This window comes from Lissotriton vulgaris, chromosome 6, assembly GCF_964263255.1.
Source record: "Lissotriton vulgaris chromosome 6, aLisVul1.2, whole genome shotgun sequence".
Lineage (NCBI taxonomy): Eukaryota > Metazoa > Chordata > Amphibia > Caudata > Salamandridae > Lissotriton > Lissotriton vulgaris.
Window position 1 is genome coordinate 1,590,993,263 of NC_141694.1, and position 23,318 is coordinate 1,591,016,580.

Here is a 23,318-nt window from a genome sequence, read left to right on the forward strand (position 1 = left end):
ATGTTTCCTTTTTGGATGAGACGCGCTTCGTTTATCTGAATTCAGGGGACATGATAATAGAAAGATACATCAAGTACTTAGTTAAAATAAGCACATGATTTGAATATTTAAGTTACATGTCTCTATCCCCTGAAACTATAACAGATGATAGCAATGATGGAGAGGGTTTCCAATGGTGGACGCGTCATCAACTTAGACCAACTCGTCCATCAGCACACACATACTATAAATCAACTAACTTACCACACCAGCAGCTGCAACTACAAGCATTACAACACATTTACCACTCACACCATGCATCAGCACATTCTTGCTACTAAAACCAGAGATGGCTGAAAGAGGACATCCCAGATTCTCATAAAATGAGGTAACTATTATATTGAATGAATAATTAGGTTAGAGCCTCAGTTGATTGGAGCCCTGGAACAGACAGACATAAAGAGGAATGTGGGCCATAATTGTGGATAAGATGAATGTGGTCTCATAAACAATATGCTCACAGGAGGAAATCCTCAAGTGATGGAATGACCTGCATGGGAAAGTCCTTTCCCTCCATTCCAGTGTACACCAAGATGACTTTGCACCTGGTGGTTGTTCTCCCAGGCCTCTCAACCTCATGCCCTGCGAGGGAAAAGTATTGTTCTTACTCCTCACTTAAGGCATCGTGGGAATTCCAGGTGGAGAGGAGACTAGTGAGAAGGAACATTACCTCTCCATTCTACCAAGTTCACCTCCTACCCACTCTGGCATAGCAAACGTTTCAACACTAATGTAAACCTATTTATGCAAGCTTTATATATGATATTTGTTATAACTCAATACATCTATTATCCAATCCCAGTCTACCATTACCTCACTATGATACACCATGCCCCTCACAAAAATATCAGTCAAGGAAAATGTATGTATAGGTGTAAATTGTAACTTTTAACAATAAACACGGCCTACCCTAGTTAATGTTTGCATGTAGAAATCGACTAATACTAATGTAATTGCTGAACACCATATTCTTATTCGCATCCCATAGAATATTTGTCTTCATATACTACAATTCTTTTTAAACCATTTCTGGTAGTTTAACGTACATCAGGTGACTCCATGTAGTTCCATTTCAGTTTTTAAAAATAATGTATCAATGCATTTTTGTGTTTTTTCTCATTGTGTGTGTCATGTTCATTTGTAACATTTATACTATAATAATTAAAAAGCAAAAATAAGGGTGTAGCCATTTTATATAAGTAGTAGCACTGTTTTGTTGGATACATTACAAGCTCACATAACAATGATTATTTTGTTTCTGTTGTAGTTCAGGGATTAATTATTTAGATGAAAATACATTTAACACAAACATTGAATCACACACATAAAAGTTCTTTTTCATATTTGTATGTGTAAGTCTCTACAAAACATCTCAAAGTTGCGTGTGTCTGCTGACCAAAGTATTTCATCTGTCCCACTCAAGACTCACTCTATTACTAATAAAATATAGAATTATATGTAGTACAAAACAAAATAGCTGTACTGCAGTGCCTTAACTGTGTGTATAAAGATTAAACCTATTTCAACTAAATTCTGTTGTTGGAGCAACTCAAAATAATGTAACAGGTATATTTTTCACTTACTCTGGATATATTATATTCGTAAAAGCAACAGCAGAGTAGACAAAGCCTAGATGTGAGAGATAACATACACCACATAATTTCAGGGCAAAATTTTGAAATCAGCACTCACATGACAGTTTAAAGAAAATATCACAGCAGCATGAAGATTGCTTTCTGCAAGGACACTCAACTGAATCATCTATTACTTCAGCCCCATCATGCACAGCGTTGTAATAAATGATGTCATCGCAGATGTAGCAGTCAGTTGATCAATGATGTCATAGAATATATCATGAGTGATGTAATATGAGAGGTAATTAGCAGTGCATTGCAAGAGAGCAAGGTATAGTTACTTTAGGGTATGAGTTATTTTGGAAAGGGGCGACCATTCGGTCCCCCCGAATGTATGGCGGAGTACCACGATCCCCCCGGGAAGCCATCTAGGGCGGGAGGCGAGTCTCGGCTGGTATGCCCGAAGCGGCGTAGCCGGGGCGCGCTCTTTTCCCGCCCTGGAGTGGGCTGGCCTAGACACTGACGCGGCCGGCCACGCCCTTTGGGGCAGGCAGGGGCGGGTTTACGCCCGCCCTGAAGACGGATAAAAGGAGCAACAAGCCAAGAAAGCATCCTCTTGTTCCTGTGCTCTAAAGCTGCACCTCCTCGCTGCACGTGAGCTCGAGACGGAACAAAGAGCCAATTTTGGTGGTAATCTTTCTCTTTGTCTTACAGATACTCTGTCCGAGAATGCCGAAGAAAGTCGGAAAGCGAGTTACTACCGATCAGATGCTCCGTATGCTCATGAAAGAAGTAACCGATCTGAAGAAACAGATGGCGGCGAAAGACAGGGAAGGGGGACCGAAACGACCTTTGGCGGGAGCAGCTCCTGGAGGAAAAGGCAAGAGACCCAGAAGGGGGGCAGCTGGGGGAGACATCCCGGTTCCCGATACCCCACTCGAAGAGCCAACTCCGGAGGGGAATCCGATTCCTGTGGTGGTCACTCCCGTGTCCGGGGAGGATATGCCGCCTGAGTTGGCGGCACAATTGGCAGCGTGGTTGGGAAAGGATAGCGGGGGCGCCACGGCTGACGACGCACGGGTGTTGATGAAGCAACTGCGTGAAACTAGGGAGGCGGTGAAAGCACCATCGCCAGTTACCACGCTGTCTCCGGTGGTGGAAAAAGCAACAGGAGCAGGTCCAGCGGCAGACGCAGACGCAGCTTCCGGTTCAGGTAAGCGGCCATTGCCGATTGCGAGGGATGAGTCTGCACCTTCACGAAGGGAAAAGTTGGGTCAGCATGTCCCTCTGGCTATTAAGGAAAAGATGTGGGCAGATGAGTATGTAAACATTTTCTCGTTGCTTACCGACCATTATGAGATGGAGCATGTTAAGAGCCAAAAGGAGCTCATGCATCCGAGTGTTTGGCGCGCAAAAATGGCCGCCTTTAAGGTTGACGAAAACATTGGCACTTGGGGCAGGGCATGGGGAATCTTTACCTCCATCATGGGCGAACGTAGGCCCGAGTTGCTGTCCGAATTGCCTATTTATCAGTCACGGATCATGGAATATTCTGTATCATATGGGGGCAATCAGTGGTTCTGTTACGATAATATTTTTAGAAAAGCGAAAGAGCACGACAAAAACTTGACTTGGGATTGTTACGACTCTGTTTCGTGGTCAAAAATGGAGAGTACTGGTATGTTTAAGTTACCTTTGGTAGGGAGTAGCGGGGGTGAGTCCTCCCGCCAATATGCTGGGACACCCTTTCGATCAGGTACAGGTAACGACTACCACTCGAGGCCGAACGGCAACACAGGTAAAAAGGAGATTTGTTGGAACTTCAACAGGGGTAAATGTACGAGGCCCCAGGGGTCATGCAAATTTAGACACGAATGTGGAGGGTGTGGGCAGCCATCCCATCCTGAGTCCATGTGCAGAGCCAAAACGGGTGATAACGGGGGTAGGGGAGGCGCCAAACAGGTCTGAAATAGTCCGAGGGGCGCCTTTACCTACTCCGATTGATACCATGGCAATGATTCCTTGGCTCAGCGAATACCCGGATCATGCTTCCGCTGGGGTGTTGCGGAACGGGTTTTCATATGGTTTCCGCATCCCAGTGGGGGATTTTCAGGGTGTGGCAAAATGTAAAAAACCAACTGTCGGTCTTACAACATACGACCGTGGTACAGGAGAAGATTGGGAAGGAGGTTACTCGAGGTCGAGTCGCCGGTCCATTTGATGAGCCACCAAGTGCTAACTTTGTTTGTTCTCCTTTGGGGGTGGTCCCTAAGAAGGACCCGGGTGAGTTCCGACTGATACATAATTTATCAGCCCCACGTGGTCTTTCCGTGAATGATGCGATAGACCCGGAAGTGTGTTCGGTGCGGTACGCATCTTTCGATGGGGCCGTTGCCATGTTGAATCGCCTAGGGCCCGGGGCGCTGATGGCGAAATCAGATATTGAGTCAGCGTTCCGGTTGCTCCCGGTACACCCAGACGATCAGCGTCTCCTTGGTTTCATGTTTCAGGGTCACTATTACATGGATAGATGTATGCCAATGGGTTGCTCTATATCTTGTGCCTATTTTGAAAAGTTCAGTTGTTTTCTGCAATGGGTCTTCACAAAGAGGTCGGGTTTTCAACATATCATGCATTATCTCGATGACTTTTTGTTTCTGGGGGCGGCCGGGGATCCGGAATGTGGACAGGCTTTGAATGAATTTTGTGCCTTAATGAAGCATTTCGGTGTGCCATTGGCACCAGGTAAGACTGTGGGTCCCTCGACTTGCCTCGAGTTCCTGGGGATCGAGCTCGACTCAGTGGAAGGTTGTTTTAGATTACCAAGAGAGAAGGTGTTAAGATTCAGGGCATCCTTGGAAGCATGTATTAGTGAGTCTAAGGTCAAGCTGCATCAGTTGCAACGATTGGTGGGCCAGCTGAATTTTGCCCTGAGAGTCATGCCGATGGCCCGCCCCTTTTCCCGCTCGATCGCTCAGGCCATGGTCGGCCTGAAGGAGGGTCATCATCGCACGAGGCTATCGGCAGAGGTTCGCCAGGACATTCGCATTTGGTTGGCATTTCTGGCGGAGTTCAATGGTGGAATTGTCTGGAATAAACCGGCCGTGTCCTCCGAGGAGCTGGGGCTGTGGACAGATTCAGCTGGGAGCATTGGTTTTGGTGCCATATTCGGCACACGATGGTCGGCTCAAAAATGGCCGTTATGGTGGCATGAGTGTGGGCTGACAAGTAACATTGCCTTTCTTGAACTTTTTCCCATTCTTGTGGCCCTAAAAACTTGGCCTGAGGGGTTCAGAGATCACTCTGTGGTGGTTTGGTCTGATAACATGACCGTGGTTGAGTGTATCAATAGCCAGGCAGCACGATGCAAATGGATCCTGAGATTGCTCAAAGAAATTGTGTTAATGTGTATGCAATTGAACGTGCTATTTAAGGCAAGACATGTGCCGGGGGTAATGAATAAAGCGGCTGATGCGCTTTCTCGTTTTCGTATGCAGGCCTTCTGGGGTTTTCTGCCCACAGCGGACCCGGTGGCGGCACCCTTTCCCGAAGCTCTCTGGTCTCTCGGTGCCCCGAACTACAGAACCTCGTGGGAGAGAGTTTAGCACCCAGGACGAGGAAGGCATATGAAGGGGCGTTTCGTTCCTATTGGGCCTTTTTGGGGGCTGCTAGGGGAGAGCTTTGGGGCCAGGAAGAGCTAGTAGTAAAATTTCTGCTGTCTTTACATCAGGCAGGCAAATCAGTGGCTACAGCCCAGAGGTATCGGGCCGCCATTTCCTTTATGGCAAGGGCTCATGGGATTCAGGACCCGACTGCGTCTTTCGTTGTACAAAAAGCGCTACGTGGGTGGCAACGCCTTGAGGGTCGCAGAGTAGATGAAAGGCGCCCGATAGGTCTGGATAGGTTGGCTCTGTTGTTGTCTGTACTTCCTGCAACGTGTTCATCCCAGTATGAAACAAGGTTATTCCGAGCCGCTTTTGTGCTAGCATTCCATGGGGCTATGCGGGTTAGCGAACTAGTGGCAAAGAACAAGCAGGATACCATGGGGGGACTGTGCCGGGAGCACGTTCAGGTCAGGGGGGAGACAATGACTGTCTCGTTTGTCAGGTCTAAGACCGATCAGGGTGCGATTGGGGACTGCATAATCATACAAAGGATTCCCGGGTCTTCCATGTGCCCTGTGGGTTGCGTAGAGGAATATTTAGCGCAAAGGGTGGCATCATGGGGGGGGACCTTGTTGAGACACGCTGACGCCACCCCACTGACGAGGTTTCAGTTCCAGCGGGTGCTTGCGATGTCGATTTCGGCCGCGGGCTTGAACCCCGGCGAGTTTGGGACCCATTCCTTTCGGATAGGGGCTGCTACAGAGGCTACAGCCAGGGGTCTGAATGTTGAACAAGTAAAACATGTGGGGCGTTGGTCCTCGAACTGTTATAAGAGGTATGTGCGGTTGCACATGTTGTGAAGCTGTAACGATGTACTCACGCTTCTTGTTTTGTTTGGTTTTCAGTTGCGCAAGCCTACGAGGCGGGGCGGACTGTGCAGTCGACCCAACACCGGGGGTCCAGCGGTCAGACATCACCGGCTGCGAAAAAGGAGGTGTGGGTCGTGGGCCACTCATACGTGAGGCGTGCCGCGGACGTATTCAAAGCAGGTGACATGATTCACGTGGCTGGGGAATACGGGTACAGTGTGTCCTTCTACGGAAAGGGCGGGCTCTGTATTGACCAGTTTCGATCATTTTTCGAGGGTTTGTTAGGGCGGACAAGGTCACCGCCGTCTGTAGTCATAGTACATCTTGGGGGCAATGATTTGGTGACCACTGGTAGACGACTTCTTCTTGAGGCGATGCTTTCCACAGTAAGTTGGTTAGCGAGAAGAGTTCCAGGGTGCACAATTGCATGGTCCCATATGATCCCACGGAAAGTGTGGCGGGGGGCTCTTTCGGTCTCTGCTCTGAATCATTCAGTAAGGAAAATTAATAATAAAGTGAGTAGATTGTTCCGTTCAAGTACACTGCATTCTATTTCGCATGGTTGTATTAAAGGGGACAGTATGTATTTGGGGGATGGTGTTCATTTGTCTCGGATGGGGAACGAGTTACTCATAGGAGACCTGATAGCTTGGTTAAAGACTTTATTACATGACCTTTAGGCAGGAGTGTTGTGGGGGGTCCGGATAGCCGGTCAACTATCCGGCCTGTGGCGGTAAGGTCATGATCGGTGAGCAGTAATTGGAAGATCCCTATGGGTGGGCGTCACCCATTACGGATGGGAGCGCTCAAGGGAGGTGGCCATTGGCCCCTCAACGGGGAGGCGGTCCCTTCTAAGGATGGGCCGCCGAAAGAAAAGGAAAGGCGGTCAAGGCCCCTTCCTGGGTAGGAGGGGCTACAGCCCCCTCCTGGGGAATTTCCCGGGGCCAGGACATCTGCGACGGCAGATGTGGTAAGTTGTGTGGGGTTTGGGAGGGGGTCTACGCTACCTTCTAGATACCTCACACGAGTCCTCGGACGACCTTTAAATGGCGTCGAGTTTATTGGGGCCCCCGTCAAGTCAAGGGAAATTGGTAAATGCACTTGAGGTACACCTCTGTGCGGTCGCCCCTCACAAGTGAGGGGGATATGTCTGGTTTAGGGATCTTGACACCGGTTACGACCTTGCCGTTGGCCCTTAAACGTTAGGATGTACAATTTCAAGTTAAATGTTTTGTAGGATGTTAGTTCGGCTAGGAGAACCTTTGTATTAGAGAATATGTTAAGGTTAGCCAAACATCGCAATGTGGAAATGAAATTGTACATTAATATGAAACTGTTATTTTAATGTTTTAATTTTGTTTCATATTTTAATAAATACGGCCGGGAGGGTCACTCCCTCCCGTCTTCCAAAAGTTCAGAACCGTTTCCGGTGTCCCATCCTTGGGGATTGTGTTGAGAGGGGGTGGCGGGTATCTCAGCCATATGGAAAGGGGCGACCATTCGGTCCCCCCGAACGTATGGCGTAGTACCACGATCCCCCCCGGAAGCCATCTTGGGCGGGAGGCGAGTCTCGGCTGGTATGCCCGAAGCGGCGTAGCCGGGGCGCGCTCTTTTCCCGCCCTGGAGTGGGCTGGCCTAGACACTGACGCGGCCGGCCACGCCCTTTGGGGCAGGCAGGGGCGGGTTTACGCCCGCCCTGAAGACGGATAAAAGGAGCAACAAGCCAAGAAAGCATCCTCTTGTTCCTGTGCTCTAAAGCTGCACCTCCTCGCTGCACGTGAGCTCGAGACGGAACAAAGAGCCAATTTTGACCCACCCACCAGCCCCTGAGGACAGCAAGTGGTTTTGAATAAAGTTTGATGTGGTAACGCAAATTTTTTGCAGGTTGTGATGATTGTCGTGATAACTTTGAATATGCAATAAAGAATGGTCAAATTGTGGTATGTTTTGCAAATAAAGTAATGATGCACTAGTGTTGATCAGTAATCATGCCTTTTAATAAGTTGTAATTGTTACTGTCTTTTAGTAATTTAGTCATTTAGTAATTTAGTTAGAATTGTCGTATTTATTTTGGTCGGGCGGTAAGGTCATGATCGGTGAGCAGTAATTGGAAGATCCCTATGGGTGGGCGTCACCCATTACGGATGGGAGCGCTCAAGGGAGGTGGCCATTGACCCCTCAACGGGGAGGCGGTCCCTTCTAAGGATGGGCCGCCGAAAGAAAAGGAAAGGCGGTCAAGGCCCCTTCCTGGGTAGGAGGGGCTACAGCCCCCTCCTGGCGAATTTCCCGGGGCCAGGACATCTGCGACGGCAGATGTGGTAAGTTGTGTGGGGTTTGGGAGGGGGTCTACGCTACCTTCTAGATACCTCACACGAGTCCTCGGACGACCTTTAAATGGCGTCGAGTTTATTGGGGCCCCCGTCAAGTCAAGGGAAATTGGTAAATGCACTTGAGGTACACCTCTGTGCGGTCGCCCCTCACAAGTGAGGGGGATATGTCTGGTTTAGGGATCTTGACACCGGTTACGACCTTGCCGTTGGCCCTTAAACGTTAGGATGTACAATTTCAAGTTAAATGTTTTGTAGGATGTTAGTTCGGCTAGGAGAACCTTTGTATTAGAGAATATGTTAAGGTTAGCCAAACATCGCAATGTGGAAATGAAATTGTACATTAATATGAAACTGTTATTTTAATGTTTTAATTTTGTTTCATATTTTAATAAATACGGCCGGGAGGGTCACTCCCTCCCGTCTTCCAAAAGTTCAGAACCGTTTCCGGTGTCCCATCCTTGGGGATTGTGTTGAGAGGGGGTGGCGGGTATCTCAGCCATATAATTGAGATAACCATAATTGGTGAATTTCAGTGGTTTTGTTAGTTTAAATGGTATGTTTTCACTGACATTTTCACCTAACTATAACTTCCCTTTAACCTTTGGTTTTATCAGTGAATTTTCAAGATTTTGTTTAAATGTAAAGTAAAAAACAAGTTACTTGCTTTTGATAAAACTTGTTCTGGTAGAGTCAATATCTAACTGCATATTTCTCACCTTGGAATTTTCCCCAGGAATCAGACAGGATTTGGAAAATCTTGAGCAGAGCATCCGCACTCCAGTAGGTGGCGTCGATTGGCTCATCTTTTTTCGCCTTGAAATTAACATGCACCATTCTTATATAGGCACCAACCTAATGTGCTGAAATCAGTTTCTTTTGTGACTATTTCCAAACAAAAAACTCAGAACTACATTAGACTGAATATTTGACCAGTGTGCAAAATATAACAGGATGTTAGGGTGAAGAACCATGTTGCAGAACAGGGAGTGTTAAAAATTAGGTTGAGGGTTGGCTGGGGTATGATCCCTAGTCAAGCAACAACCACAATCCTAGTCAGGGTAAGAAGCAAGCAAACCCTAATTTAGCCTGTGCACACCTTCCTGTAGCTTGGCACAGAGAAGGCAGGTTTAACTTAGAGTCAATATGTAAAGTATTTATGCAACTCCTCAAACAGCAAAATAGTGAAGACAGCACACAAAAAGATTCCATACCAGGTTATAGAGATAGAACTTACTTAAATAAAAAAGCAAGACCAAAGAGACACAAATCCAATCAGTAGAACTTGAGATATCGAATTTGAAAGTTTATGGGGCAAAAAGTGCTATTTGGGCTATTAATTGCACAAGACTGAGATAAAGTGAAAAGTTCAGGCTGAACACGATGGAGCACAGGCCAGCCACAGGGACTCAATCAGGCCTGCTGAACCAAAGTACCTTAATCCTGATTGTGGAGCATTGCATGGATAAGAATTTAAGAGTTTAAAAATTATTCATTACCATGACATGTAAAACGTAAAAATACATGTTCTGTCTTTTAAATACATTGCACCCTGCCCTCTGGGCTGTCCAAGGCCTACCTTAGGGGTGATGTTAATGTATAAAAAGGGAAGGTTTGAGACTGGCAAAAGGCATACTTTCCCAGGTCGAAATGGCGGTGAGACAGCACACACAGGCTCTGTAATGCCACTTAAGTGAGTGGCACAATTAGTGCTGCAAGTCCACTAGCAATATTTATTTGAAAGGCCCTGGGCACATGTGGTGCACTTTACTAGGGAGTTATAAGTAAATTAAATATGACTATCGGGTATGAGCTAATGTTATCATGATTTAGCGAGAGAGCACATGCCCTTGGCACTGGTTAGCAGGTGTAAAATGCTGAAAGTCCTTAGGCCAACAAAAACATATTCAGCTAAAATTAGGAGGAGGAAGGCAGACGCGCTTGATTACGAGGCGCAGAGGTGCTGCCGGTGAAGAGTGTGTGTGTTGCCTGGCAAAAACATTTTTAAATTTATGATTTTAAGACTATCACTGTAACATCGTGTATTTTACTCTGTTTCTTACCTGCTGACATCTCGGTCGGCGCCTCGTTCCACCGCGGCAAGTGCCGTTTGTAGTGGAGGGCGTTCACGACCTGGGCACGCCCCCTGAGGGTGTCTACATCGCCAGAGGCGGGGTTGGTGCCTATTTAGGGAACACTGCATTTTCCCGCGCAGCGGACACGCGCGGCGGGCAGCCGGCGGGTTGCCGAATGCCCGCCAAAGGCGAGCCCGTCTGCGCCCGTCTGCGCCCGTTCATGCTGGTCCGTCGCCAGTGGCCAGGATCCCTGGTTGTTTAGTCTGCTGTCATGGCCCCGTTTGCTCGTGAGGAGCTATTTGCTCTCCGATGTCAAACGGCCTGTGCGGCCCATTCTTGGCACCCCGGCTCACACTATTTGCGGTGTGACCATTGCAGCTTTGAGGCCACGGAGGCTGTCCCTATTCCACCAGCCTCTGCTGTTGAGAAAAACACTACTGCGAGCCTACAGATCCTAAGCCTCAATTGTAGGTCCCTTGTTAAACACCATGAGGATATCCATGAGCTTCTTATGGATTACTCTCCTGACTTGCTAGTTTTAACAGATACGTGGCTAACTAGTGACGCATTGGCTATCCCAGCTTTAGCCCTTCCCTCCAACTATCTCATTCAAACTCAGAATAGAGCTAAGGGTAGGGGAGGGGGATTGGCGGTGATTTTTAAAGCGATCTATTCCTGCACTCTTTCCCCTGCAAAGATAGCCAACTGTGAAAGCGCTCTTTTTAAGTTAAAGGTCTCAGACACCTTCACTTTTACTGGGCTGGTAATTTACCACCCTCCTGGACCAGCGAGTGCTTTCCAGGAGTCACTGGTTTTAAATGTCTCTGCCCTTACTATGCAGTCAGCTAACTTTAGTGTACTGGGTGATCTCAATCTCCATTTGGAGTCATGTAGTTCCCCGGCCATACTTAAGTTTCTGGGGGATTTGGAAGCTTGCCAATTATGTCAACTGGTTGTAGGATCTTCCCACTTAGCAGGTCACTTATTGGACCCGGTGTTTTCAAACATCCAGGGAATTTCAGTCTCCACCCCCAGTCCTCTTAGCTGGACGGACCATTTCCTGGTGCAGATCTCTGTTAAGATTCCAGCCAGCTTTGGGGAAAAGCCTCCTCCCCCTCTTTGGAGACGAGCATGGCAAAAACTTGATGGGGCTCTGTTTGAGGCTAGACTAATAAACTCCCGGCCAGATTGGCCTGTTAACTTGGATGAGGCGGATCTAGTCTATAGAGAATGGATCAATGAGTCCTTGGATTATTTTAGACCTAGGAAAATGTCAAGACCCAAACGCAAACAGTCCCACTTATGGTACTGTGAGGCACTCTCAATAAAAAAAAAGCAGTGCACGGTACTTGAACGTATCTGGAGACGAACGTATGACTCTGTTGCCAAATCCAATTTTAGAAGTGCCACTAAAGCCTATCATAGGCTTATAAAAAAGACCAAGGCTAGTTATTACACTGATCTGATCAATGCCAGCACTAATCGCGCTAAAACTATCTTCGTGCTAGTGAAGGAGCTTACTAAACCACCTGTCGGGACTAATAACATCATAGTGTCTGACTTACAATGTGAAAATCTGGCGCACTTTTTTATCAACAAAGTTCAAGGGATCTATAATACATTCAATTCTGGAGGCCCGTCTATGACTTATAGATCTGTCACAGATCCACCAGATCTTCCCTATTCCCTCGTAACTCTTCCACACATCTCTCAGACAGATATGGAACTCCTGACTTTAAGAATTAAATCGGGGTCTCCGGAAGATCCTGTCAAACCAGAGATGTTTAGATTGTGTCAGAACTCCATCATGAAGGAAGGGCGGGAACTGATTAACAAATCTCTGCAGTCAGCCACTATCCCGAAATCGTGGAAGCACGCCAAGGTGATCCCCTTGTTAAAAAAACCCACCCTGGACTCTTCCAAGCCAGAAAGCTTCCGGCCTATCTCCTTGCTTCCGTACTTGGCCAAAGTTACGGAGGCTCATGTAAACTCCATCTTGACGGGTTTCTTGGAGACTAATGGGATCTTGGAGGAGTCTCAGAATGGATTCTGTGCCAAACATAGCACGGAGTCGGCCTTACTGGCCGTTATGGAACATCTAAGGGTGGCACAGGACATGGGCAGCACCTCAGCTGTGGTGCTGCTGGATTTGAGCGCGGCGTTTGACACCGTTTCCCATGGGATCCTGCTTAGGAGACTGTGGGAGATAGGTGTCATAGATGAAGCTCTGGACTGGTTCGTGTCATTTCTATCTGACCCTTCCTTCCAGGTTCATGCTCCCTCATACTCATCAAGCAGTTATCCATTAGGCTGCGGTGTCCCACAGGGCTCTGCCCTCAGCCCCACGCTGTTTAATGTGTATGTCCGCCCCTTGGCCATAATGGCCAGCGAACGTAACATCAAATTAATATCCTATGCGGATGATACGCAACTGATTTTTACCTTTTCTAATAACACCGTGGGAGATCAAGCCAAATTTCAAGAGGACATTCTAGCCATTTCCAGCTGGCTAACAGAGAACTGCCTTCAGTTAAATTCATCTAAGACTGAAGTCCTCCTTATTGGCACTGATACTCAAAAGTGGGATGAGCGGTGGTGGCCCCCTACATTGGGCCCCCCTCCCACGCCCAAGAGGGAGGTTAAAAATCTGGGCGTGATTCTAGATGACGCACTCACCCTGGATTCCCACGCAAAAAGAGTCGCTGGTACTTGTTATGGTCACCTGCGCTCTTTGAAACCTATCCTCGGCTTCTTTGAACCTTCCATCCGTCAGACAATTGTCTAAGCTATGGTCTTATCCCATCTAGACTATTGTAATGTTCTTATGCTAGGGTCCAATCTGACAGTCGTTAATAGACTACAAAGAGCCCAGAACGCTGCAGCCCGTACTTTGTTCGGTCTGCCGAAACGTTGCCACACTTCTCAGGTCTTACGTAGACTCCATTGGCTGCCCGTCAAACAGCGCATTCAATTTAAAGCCTTGTGTGTTATTCACAGAATGTTGCATTGTCTAGGTCCCCAAATCTTGCAAGGAATTTGTTCCTTTTATGTCCCGCCACGTGCCCTCCGCTCTGCGGACCTTTCCCTTGCCTGTACCATCAAAATCCGGAAGTGCAGAGCTGGAGGCCGATCTTTTAAGTTTCTGGCACCAAAACTCTGGAACTCTATCCCTCTGGATGTGCGCTCCATCACTAATCACCTTCATTTTCGAAAACACGTTAAAACTTGGTTTTCCTCTATCTAGGGCTCCTTTTGAGCAGGTACTTTACCGTATCCCTCTGGGCGTTATGTAATTGGGCTTGTCTGCAAGCGCTGGGACGCCTCGTTGCTGGGGTAGCCATGCGCTATATAAGCATATTATAACATAACATAACAAAAGGTTTGGGGGTAACCCTTCGGAAAGGGCTATTTCTGGCAGGGAGGATGGGAGGGCAGGTGAGGAATCTGTGGTTGGATAGAGCCTCTACCAGAAAAAGCATTACCAATGATAAGTAACATATTCTTCTGACAGAGATTTCTCTACCACAGATTTTTCACTTTAGAGTAGATAACCAAGTAATACTTTCCCAAAAATGTGTCTGAAAACAGCTCAAACCAGGAAATTATGGAGAACTGAACAGCCAAAATACCAATCCTAGTAGATGTGACTGTCTAAGCAGTAGTGCCTCATGCACTTGGGGGATGATACTCACATTGCAGCTGGGAAGATATCCAAGACAGATACCCCGCATGCCAATGCAAAAGTAGAATCCTTGGCCTTGGAGGAATAGGCCGCGAGCCGTCAGAAGGCTGATTTATAGCTAGTGCATAATAGAACATGATGCAGAGTATAATCCATTGAGAGATGGTCTGTTTCTGCACTGCCTTGTCCTTTTTTTTTACCCCACTGAAAAGACGGTCGTCCACCCAATATTCGTTGGTGCAATCAAGATAGAAAGAGAGAGCTCTCTTTGGGTCCAAAATAGTGGAATCTCTCCTCCTTCTTAGATGGAGGAGGCAGGGTAAAAAAGGGAGTGACCACCTTCGGCAGAAAAGAGGCACATGTCAGAAGAACCAGTTTGTCTGGATAAAAGCAGGTGCATGGAGGGTTAACTGACAAAGCTTCAAGCTCTCTGACCCTCTGGTCTGACGTAATGGCAATCAAGAAAGCTGACTTGAGGGTTAGGGTTAGACAGACAATAAGCTCTAATTCCCTAGACTTTGTTTTTGCAAGGAGTGAAATATTGTTTTCCAGCATCTAACTCTTCAGAAAATTACATCACTCATTTCCAGCCAACACTATCTGTACAAGATGAAGACAGAGAAAACAGCAATTATTTGAGCAGACTCAGACAGGAATTTCCTCTGTTTGCGCATGTTAGGACTGAGTATGATATTGAATTAGAACCCTGCTCCATTGCAATGAAAGGAATGACCTACACGGTAAGTCTTCATCATATGCATTGCCCAACACCCCTACGTAGCCATCCACAAAATCGTATCCAGATCTATCTAGGCCACATACACTCATCCGCCCAACACTTTGACTCCACCTCATACATATCCTAATAACCACCACCTACCCTAAGTTACTGAATGCAAACTCCAACTCACGCTCATTAATGCAATCTTTACATTACTCCACACTCTAGACATTGCAGCTCTGCTCACTTAGCACAAGCTCACCACACTTACGATCACAGAAACATGGCTCATCGCCACATCCTTTTACATTCTAGACATGCTCCCACAGGTTGCAGCATCTTGTATGCGACTGCACACATGACAAGGGAGAAGGCTTTGCCATTATCTCTAAGTCTTCCTGGTCCTGCACCTTAGGTAAGCAAGTCATACTAGATCAAGTGATACTACATGGAGCTCCTCACATGTCCTTTCCCACTTCCCAGAAGACAGTATGCCAATATTTACTTTATCTAAAGGCCTCTTTGACAGAGCTGGGAATTCATAGAAGATTTATGAAACCTCTTTAGTCATCAATCTGGTATGCCTATACAATCTTCCTTGTTCTTTACGCTCTAAGAAAGCTCAGGCATTAATATAAATGATGCCCCTCCTCAGCCTAATTGTCGCACTCAACGTAGTACAGTATGTCACACAACCAACACTACAAAAGCCAAATCCTCAGCCCTCATCTTGTTGACATCACTAACCATTTAATGCAAACAGTCCATTCCTCTGTTCTGAACTAACCACCTCACCCTGCTCAGCGTCCAACACTCACTCAGAGGTAATCCCAAAAGAGAACAGCAAATGGTTAGATCTTTAAAAGACTTTTCCATTCAAAATGTTAGCTCAAATTCATCTCTTATTCTACCACGTCTAAATCCAGGGTCAGCATTCTTCAGACACCAAAGAGAATGAAAGAATAACTGAATCCTGATCATCTCATACTACTGTCTTTCCACTATACATACACAGATAACTCATCAGAAACTGTATACTAACTCCATAAATGCAGCTGACAACAGAAGTACACTCTTCAAAACAATTATGCATTATATCAAACCTGTGTCTAATTCTCCTACAGAGCCATGTGCTATGCCCCAGACCTCTTCCTCAGTGACAAAATACAGAAAATCCAACAGCACATTGACAACACCGAGGCTGTTGCTACGCTAATAACCTCCCCTCCTCACTGCAGCCTATAATGGTCCTTCTTCCAACCTCTGTCTCGCGGATCTTGTTAAATTCCTCACTTTTCTCAAATCCACTTTCTTTTAAAATGATGTTGTATCTTTACCCTTCATCATGCCCCTTTGAGGAGAAGGTCTGTGAGCCCTACTTACCATCTTTAACACCTCTCTAACTTGAGACGTCTTCGCAGAAAATTTAAAGATGAGCAACATCCTCCCACACCTGAAGAAATCTATACTAGATCTTTATGACTTTGCCAGCCACCAGGCCATCATTCATTTACCCTTCATTATCAAGATCATCAAAAAAGCAGTCCGCACTCAACTTCAAGATCATATTAGTGGCAACAATCCCCTACAGAACTCCCAATACAGATATATATATCATGCGGCAGCAAGCATGAAAGCAGCTACCTTGCAAATTGTATATGATACCTAATCAACCATACATAAAGCTAATCCCTGCTTCTTGATTTTGCTGGACTACTCAGCTTCCTTTGATGCCCTCAGCCATCTCACCCTCATCCACACAGTGAAGTGTGTAATGTGATTCACTGAGGAGTCCTTCAATGGTTTTCCTCCTACCAAAATCAATGTGTTCACTTAGGTACCTCAAGGTCCTATAAGCTCCTTATAACCTGCAAAGTCTCCTATGGTTCAATCATGTGCCAGTCCTGTTCAATCTCGTGGGATTCTCCTCAACTGATGTCATGAAATTCAACCAAGACATTGATGACATGCATAGCTGAAAGTATGTTCTACTTTTGACATTCCATTCCTAAAAGGCTGCCTGTACCTTGTGCAGACCCAGATGTTAAGCACTTACCAAAAGCCCAACCCTAGGAAAGTCGAATTCATACAATTCTTTAAGAAGGACAAAGAAGGGGGGCGTGGCCAAGATGGCGGGTGAGCGGACGCTTCCTCCCGTAGCTCCCCCGGCCCAGCTCAGCCCGAGCCCCGATCCCCGCGCTTCTCTCCCCCCGCGGCTGCACTGCGGGTGAGAGAACTGTGCCGGAGTTCGTGGGGCACATTTTGATACCACTTTGACTTCTGTGGCCCCGGGGGAAGTCCCCGAAAAGTTTATTCGGAGATCGCTCCGAGGAGTGGAGCCCGGGTCGCCCCGAGGAGAAGAGCCTGGAGGCGGAGCATACGGCGGCGCTGTCCGCGCGCCTCGGCTGGGCCGAGTGCTGAAAAGCTGAAAGCCGGAGATCCCGAGGGAGCGGAATAGACGGACTCCGCGGAGTGAGGAGGCTTCCTGACCGGTGCCCTGGTGGCAAACACCATTGCTGGGCGACGAACCCCAGCCCTGCGCCGGCGACCTTCCCCCTACCCTGGGCTTCGAGGGGTGACGCCTTGCGAACTCCGCGCCTGGAGGCACTGGATGGCGGAGTTCGAGCAGTGCCCGAGCCGGGCAAATCAACTGGTGGTGAAGGGAGACATCGGTTTCGCACTTTCCGGACCCGTTGCTGTTTGAGAGTCGCCCACGGACTTGCTGGCCCGGGCTGCCTCCTTGGGTTCCACCCTCCCGCCATCTTGTCTTTGTGTAGCTGAGCCCAGTGACCCTTGCCCGCACCCTTCTCACACGGGAGCCTCGGTTTGTCCTGGCACCGACTCATCTGCTGCCCTCCCTGGGAGTACGAGGCTGGAGGCCTCCACTTTGGACGTTGCTGCCTGCCCTGCTGGCCCGGGGGTTGTCTTGCCCAGGCCCGGGCCGCCATTTTGTCGCCTGTGACGCACTACCCTTGTCCCCGACGAGGGCCTCACATCTGGTGCCCGCGAGCGGTGGCACTCGCCTACAGCAACTGACCCTAGGCTTCACCGGGGGCCAAGATGACTGGGAGACGTGGCGCGGCACGAGGAGATCGCACTTTGCCGGAAATGCTCGGCAGGTCCCAGCAACTACGCGACAGGGCACAGCCGTCCCCGGGGACCTCCCGGGCATCAACGGACGCAACCGTGGGCGAGCCACCAGTCACGAGGTCCTTCATGGAGGACTTATTCAGCTCCCTCAAGGAGGAATTTCAAACTCTTAAGACCGAGGTGGCTGGAGAGGTCCGGGAAGTGCGCAGGGAGGTCGAAGGCCTGGGCGAGCGGGTCGATACTGTGGAGACGGCGGCCCAACGTCGCGATGAGGAGATAACTCATCTCCAGCAGGACGTCCTCCGCCTCCGGGAGCAATGTGTTGAGCTCCAGGCCCACTCGGAGGACCTCGAGAACAGGTCCAGGCGGAATAACATCCGGGTGCGAGGTGTTCCATCCGCGGATGAAGGTGCGGACCTAGTGGCCTATCTGCAGGACCTGTTCCGCGACATCTTGGAGGAAGAAGCGGATTTCCCGATCCGCATTGACAGAGCACACAGGGTGGGCCGCCAGCGCCAGTCATCGGCACCCCCGCCTGATATCCTGGCATTCCTGCCGGATTTCCCCCTAAAAGAGCGCATCATGACGGAGGCCCGCAGGAGGCAGCCGCTGACCTTCCGAGAAAGACCTGTGGCGCTCTATCAGGACCTGTCCGCCATCACACTGCAGAAGCGCAGGTCTTTCCGCATCGCTACGGACTTTCTGCGAGAGCATGAGACACCCTATTCCTGGGGTCACCCCTTCCGTCTTATCTTTCGATGGAATGGGGTGCTGCATCAGCTGCGCTCTTTACAAGATGTTTGTGGAGTACTGGGCCTTACTGCTACGGAGGAGGAAGGGGCTACACCCGCATGGCGGCGCCCCGAGCGGCGGGGCCGACGGAGATCGAGGAGGCGCCAATCGTCAGCGACGGCGAGTCGTCCAGACTCGCCCACCATCAGAGCAGACATGGCGGAGGCCCTGAGGACTGCGGCCAGGAACTTGCCTGAAGCTACTGGTGTGGCACTAACGGCCTAACTATTCTCCGGGGGGAGAGACTCTTAGCTTTAACGATGCTGGGCTGGGGCTGGGGGCTGGGGGGGCGAAGAGGGGGGTGTGTGGCTGGACGTCCACTTGACTGTTTTCTGCAGACTCGCCCACTTGGGCTAGACTGAGACTATGGGGTGTTGTTTCCTGTTTTTTTTGTTTTGGTTGGTTGCCATGGGTTGGCTCTGGGGGGGTTTAACTGTTGGTTTGGTGTGGGGGGGGTCCCGTCCGAAGTTGTCCGAACATGTGCGATGTTGCCTCTGGCCTTCCCTGCGCCCCTGCCCCGCGCGCCCCCTCCACTGATCCCTCACTCACTGCATAGCGCGTTGTTTCCCTGGAGGCGATGCCGCCCCTGAAAGTAGTGACCCTTAATGTTAAGGGTCTGAATAACCCCGTGAAGCGTAGGGCGATCCTTTCCTTGTTGGAGGGGTCGCAGGCGGATATCTGCCTCCTGCAGGAAACCCATTTACTTTCCAAAGATTGCCATAGGTTGCGCTCTGCCAAGTTCCCCACGCAACTCTTTTCCTCTGCTGCGACTAAGACTGCTGGGGTGGCCATTCTTCTAGCCAGCTCCTTCAGGGGGGAGGTGTTACATAAACATGCTGAGCAGAAGGGGAGGCTTCTAGTGTATCGCATGCGTCTGGGAGGTGTTGCCTTTACGGTTGGTTCGGTATACAGCCCAAATGACCACCAGGATCGTTTCCTGGAATCTGTGTTGGTGGACGTTACTGCCTCGCCCGATCGCCATATCATCTTGGGGGGAGACCTGAATATGGTCTTCGACTCCACCCTGGATAGGTCTGCCCAGCGCTTTCCGCAGACAGGGGAGCTTTCTAGGGCGGTACAGGACCAGCTTGCGGAAATGGACCTGCATGACCTCTGGCGCGCCATGCACCCCACCGATAGGGACTACTCCTATTTCTCCCACGCGCACCGCACGTATTCACGGTTGGATTACCTCTTGGTGAGCGGACCGCTTCGTTCGGCCGCCACAGCGGCAGACATCGGGGTCTTGTCCCTGTCCGACCACGCACCGGTTTCCGGGATCTTTGCTTGGCCGGCGGCCCCCCCCTCTAGGGGGATGTGGCGGCTTCGGGACACGCTTCTCCATAAGAAATCGGTTGTGAAGCGAGTGGAGGAGGTCATCCAGGACTACCTAACCCACAATAACAACTCTGCCACGTCCCTGGCAACGCAGTGGGCGGCTTTGAAAGCGGTCGTCAGGGGGGAGTTTATCTCCATTTCCTCGGCGGAAAACAGGGAACGCCAACGCAAGAGGGAGGAACTGACAGCGCAGGTTAGGGAGCTTGAGCAGGTTCACCGCCGAACAGGGGCTCCTCGTGTCTGGAAGCAGCTGAAGGCGGCACGGAAACTCCTCTCTGCGTTGGATCTAGATCGGGCGGAGTATGCCGCGCTGCGCCTGAAGCATGCCTTTTACACCGGCGGAGACAGGTGCGGTAAGCTCCTGGCCCATAGGCTCAGGGCTGCGCAGCAACGCAATGTGGTGAAGGAGCTGGTGGGAGTGGATGGGATCCCGGTTTCCGGTGACGCGGAGGTGGCAGATACCTTTCGTTCCTTTTACGAGGCGCTGTACGCTGCAGAGCCTTCCCCACCGGGAGAGGCTGAGGCCTATTTGGAATCCGTGACCCTCCCGGCCCTGGACCCCTCCCAGGCGGGCCACCTAGAGAGGGACATTCACGTGGAGGAGGTCATCTCCGCGATTGCACGGCTAAAGCATGGTAAAGCCCCGGGCCCGGATGGCTATACGGCCTTGTTTTACAAGACCTTCTGTCCCACTGTCGCGCCTCTACTGGCTCGCTTGTTCAACTCCTTCTCCGAGCCGGGAGCCATCCCACCGGACCTTCTCTCAGCGACTGTGTCGGTTATCCCCAAGCCGGGGAAGGACCGGACCCTGTGCGGCTCGTACCGGCCCATCTCGCTCCTAAATGTGGACCTCAAGCTTTACACCGGAATCTTGGCGGCCAGATTGGGTCTACACCTATCAGGTTTGGTGGAGGCGGACCAGGCCCGTTTTGTACCCGGTAGGCAGACGGTCGACAACACAAAGAGGGTGACGCACGTGTTGGAAAAGGCCTCACGCGTCCCGGGGGAGCGGATGCTGCTATCGGTCGACGCGGAGAAGGCCTTTGATAGGGTTCATTGGCCATATCTCAAGCTGGTCCTTGGGAAACTGGGGATCGGCGAGAAGTTCCGCACTATGGTCTTTAACTGCTATAGGAGACCATCAGCGTCAGTGCGTGTCAATGGACACAGCTCCAACAGCTTTGCCATTGAGCGCGGCACGAGACAGGGTTGCCCCCTCTCGCCGCTCCTCTTTGCCCTTTATATGGAGCCGTTTGCACAGAGGATTCGCGATAACCCGGACGCTATTGGGGTGAAGATGGGGCAATACACGCACACTGTCAGCTTATACGCGGACGATGTCTTGCTGACCCTGGATGACCCCAAGCGGTCGCTCCCTGCCTGCGTCCAGGAACTGGACGCTTTTGCCCGTGTGGCGGGCTTTAAAATGAATATGACTAAGTCGGCTGCACTGGATGTGTCACTCTCTGCCGACACCAGGCGGGACCTTCAGAGTCTCTTTCCTCTGCAGTGGTCCTCCTCCACGGTGCCTTACCTGGGAATTTTGCTTGCTCCCTCCCTGCCTGCCATGGTCGCAGCTAACTATTCCTCTCTGGGCAAAAAGATCAAAGAGGAACTCGGCCGATGGAACAAGGGCCTACTCTCGTGGTTGGGCCGTATCGCGGCGGTGAAGATGACGATACTGCCTCAGATCCTGTATCTTTTCCGCGCTCTGCCTCTCCAGCCCCCCGTGGGTTGGATACGGCAGACGCAGGCAGACATCTCCCGCTTTGTGTGGCAGGGCCGTAAACCTCGGATGAAGCGGGTCCTCTCCATGCTTGCCCCGGAGGCGGGGGGTCTCGGAGTCCCGGACCTCCGGAAGTACTTTCAGGCGGCGCAGCTCCGGTATTTGGTGGAGTGGAGCCGGTGGGAATCGGACAAACACTGGCTCTTTCAAGACCAGGCAGTTGCAGGCCGTACCCTCCAGGAGGTCCCGTTCCTGCGGCGCACTCACCGCCCGCCTAATCTCTACGCCTCCTTTATCACCCGGGTCCCGCTAAGAGTGTGGGACGCGGTGTGTGAGCTGCGTGAGCTCACCACTTTTCCATCGCCGTTCACTCCCATTGCTGGCAATCCGGACTTTACCCCGGGTCTGGAGCCGGGAGCCTTTTACCACTGGGTGAGCGCGGGTTGCAGGGCGCTTTTCCAGATCTACGGGCCGGAGGGCGTGCTCCCCTTCCAGCAGCTCCGACAGGAGTTTGGCCTGACGGAGGGGGACAGACTGCGTTACATGCAGGTCCGCCACTGGGCTCTTCAGCCCCCAGTGCGTGACGTCGCTGCCCGTTCGATTACGCCCTACGAGCGATGGTTGGTAACCCGGACCTCGGACGCCAAGCTCATCACTGATTTGTATAAGTTTCTCCAACCCCCGCCGTTTCATTACCATAACCCAGGGAGGGAGCGCTGGCACAGGGAACTGGGCAGGACCCTAAGTCACAAGGAGTGGGACAGGATTGCGTATCGGGCGAGGCACTCTGCGTACCACACTGGGCTGACGGAAACCTTCACTAAAGTGTCCACCTATTGGTACTACACCCCGGAGCGGCTCTATGAGATGCGCAAAATCGGCGATAAAGGTTGCTGGCGCGGCTGCGGACAGGAGGGCACCCTCACGCACATTCTCTGGGAGTGCCCGGTGCTGTCGGCCTATTGGAAGGAAGTCTTGGATGAGGTGGATAGGCATTTTGAGATCGAGCTTCCGCGCTTCCCCGCGTATGTCTTGCTAGGCCTCCCCAATGACTTGATGTACCCGCTGAAATCCCGCAGGGGCAGGCAGATTGCGATTGCGCTAGGCTCCGCCGTCCAGAACATACTGGTACTCTGGCGCACCCCTACTGCCCCCTCTATCACTGGTTGGCTGCATAGGCTCTGGCAGGTACTGGGCATGGAGAAGATGTCGCTAACGGTGGCTGGGAATGTTGACCAGTTTGAGGAGCTCTGGCACCCCTTTTTGGCACTGCTGTCCACGGAATTTCACGAGCTCACGTGTCCACGGTATTTGCGCCTCCTTAGGCTGACGCCGCCGGCAGCTGCGGCGGAGTGAATGTGCGGATCGGGGGCCGGGGGTTGGGGGCGGGAAGAGAGGTTATATGCTTCTAATGCTGACTTTCGGACGGGGATGTTGGGGTATTGTTTTCTTTCTTCTCCTCCTTTGCTTTTCTTTCTTC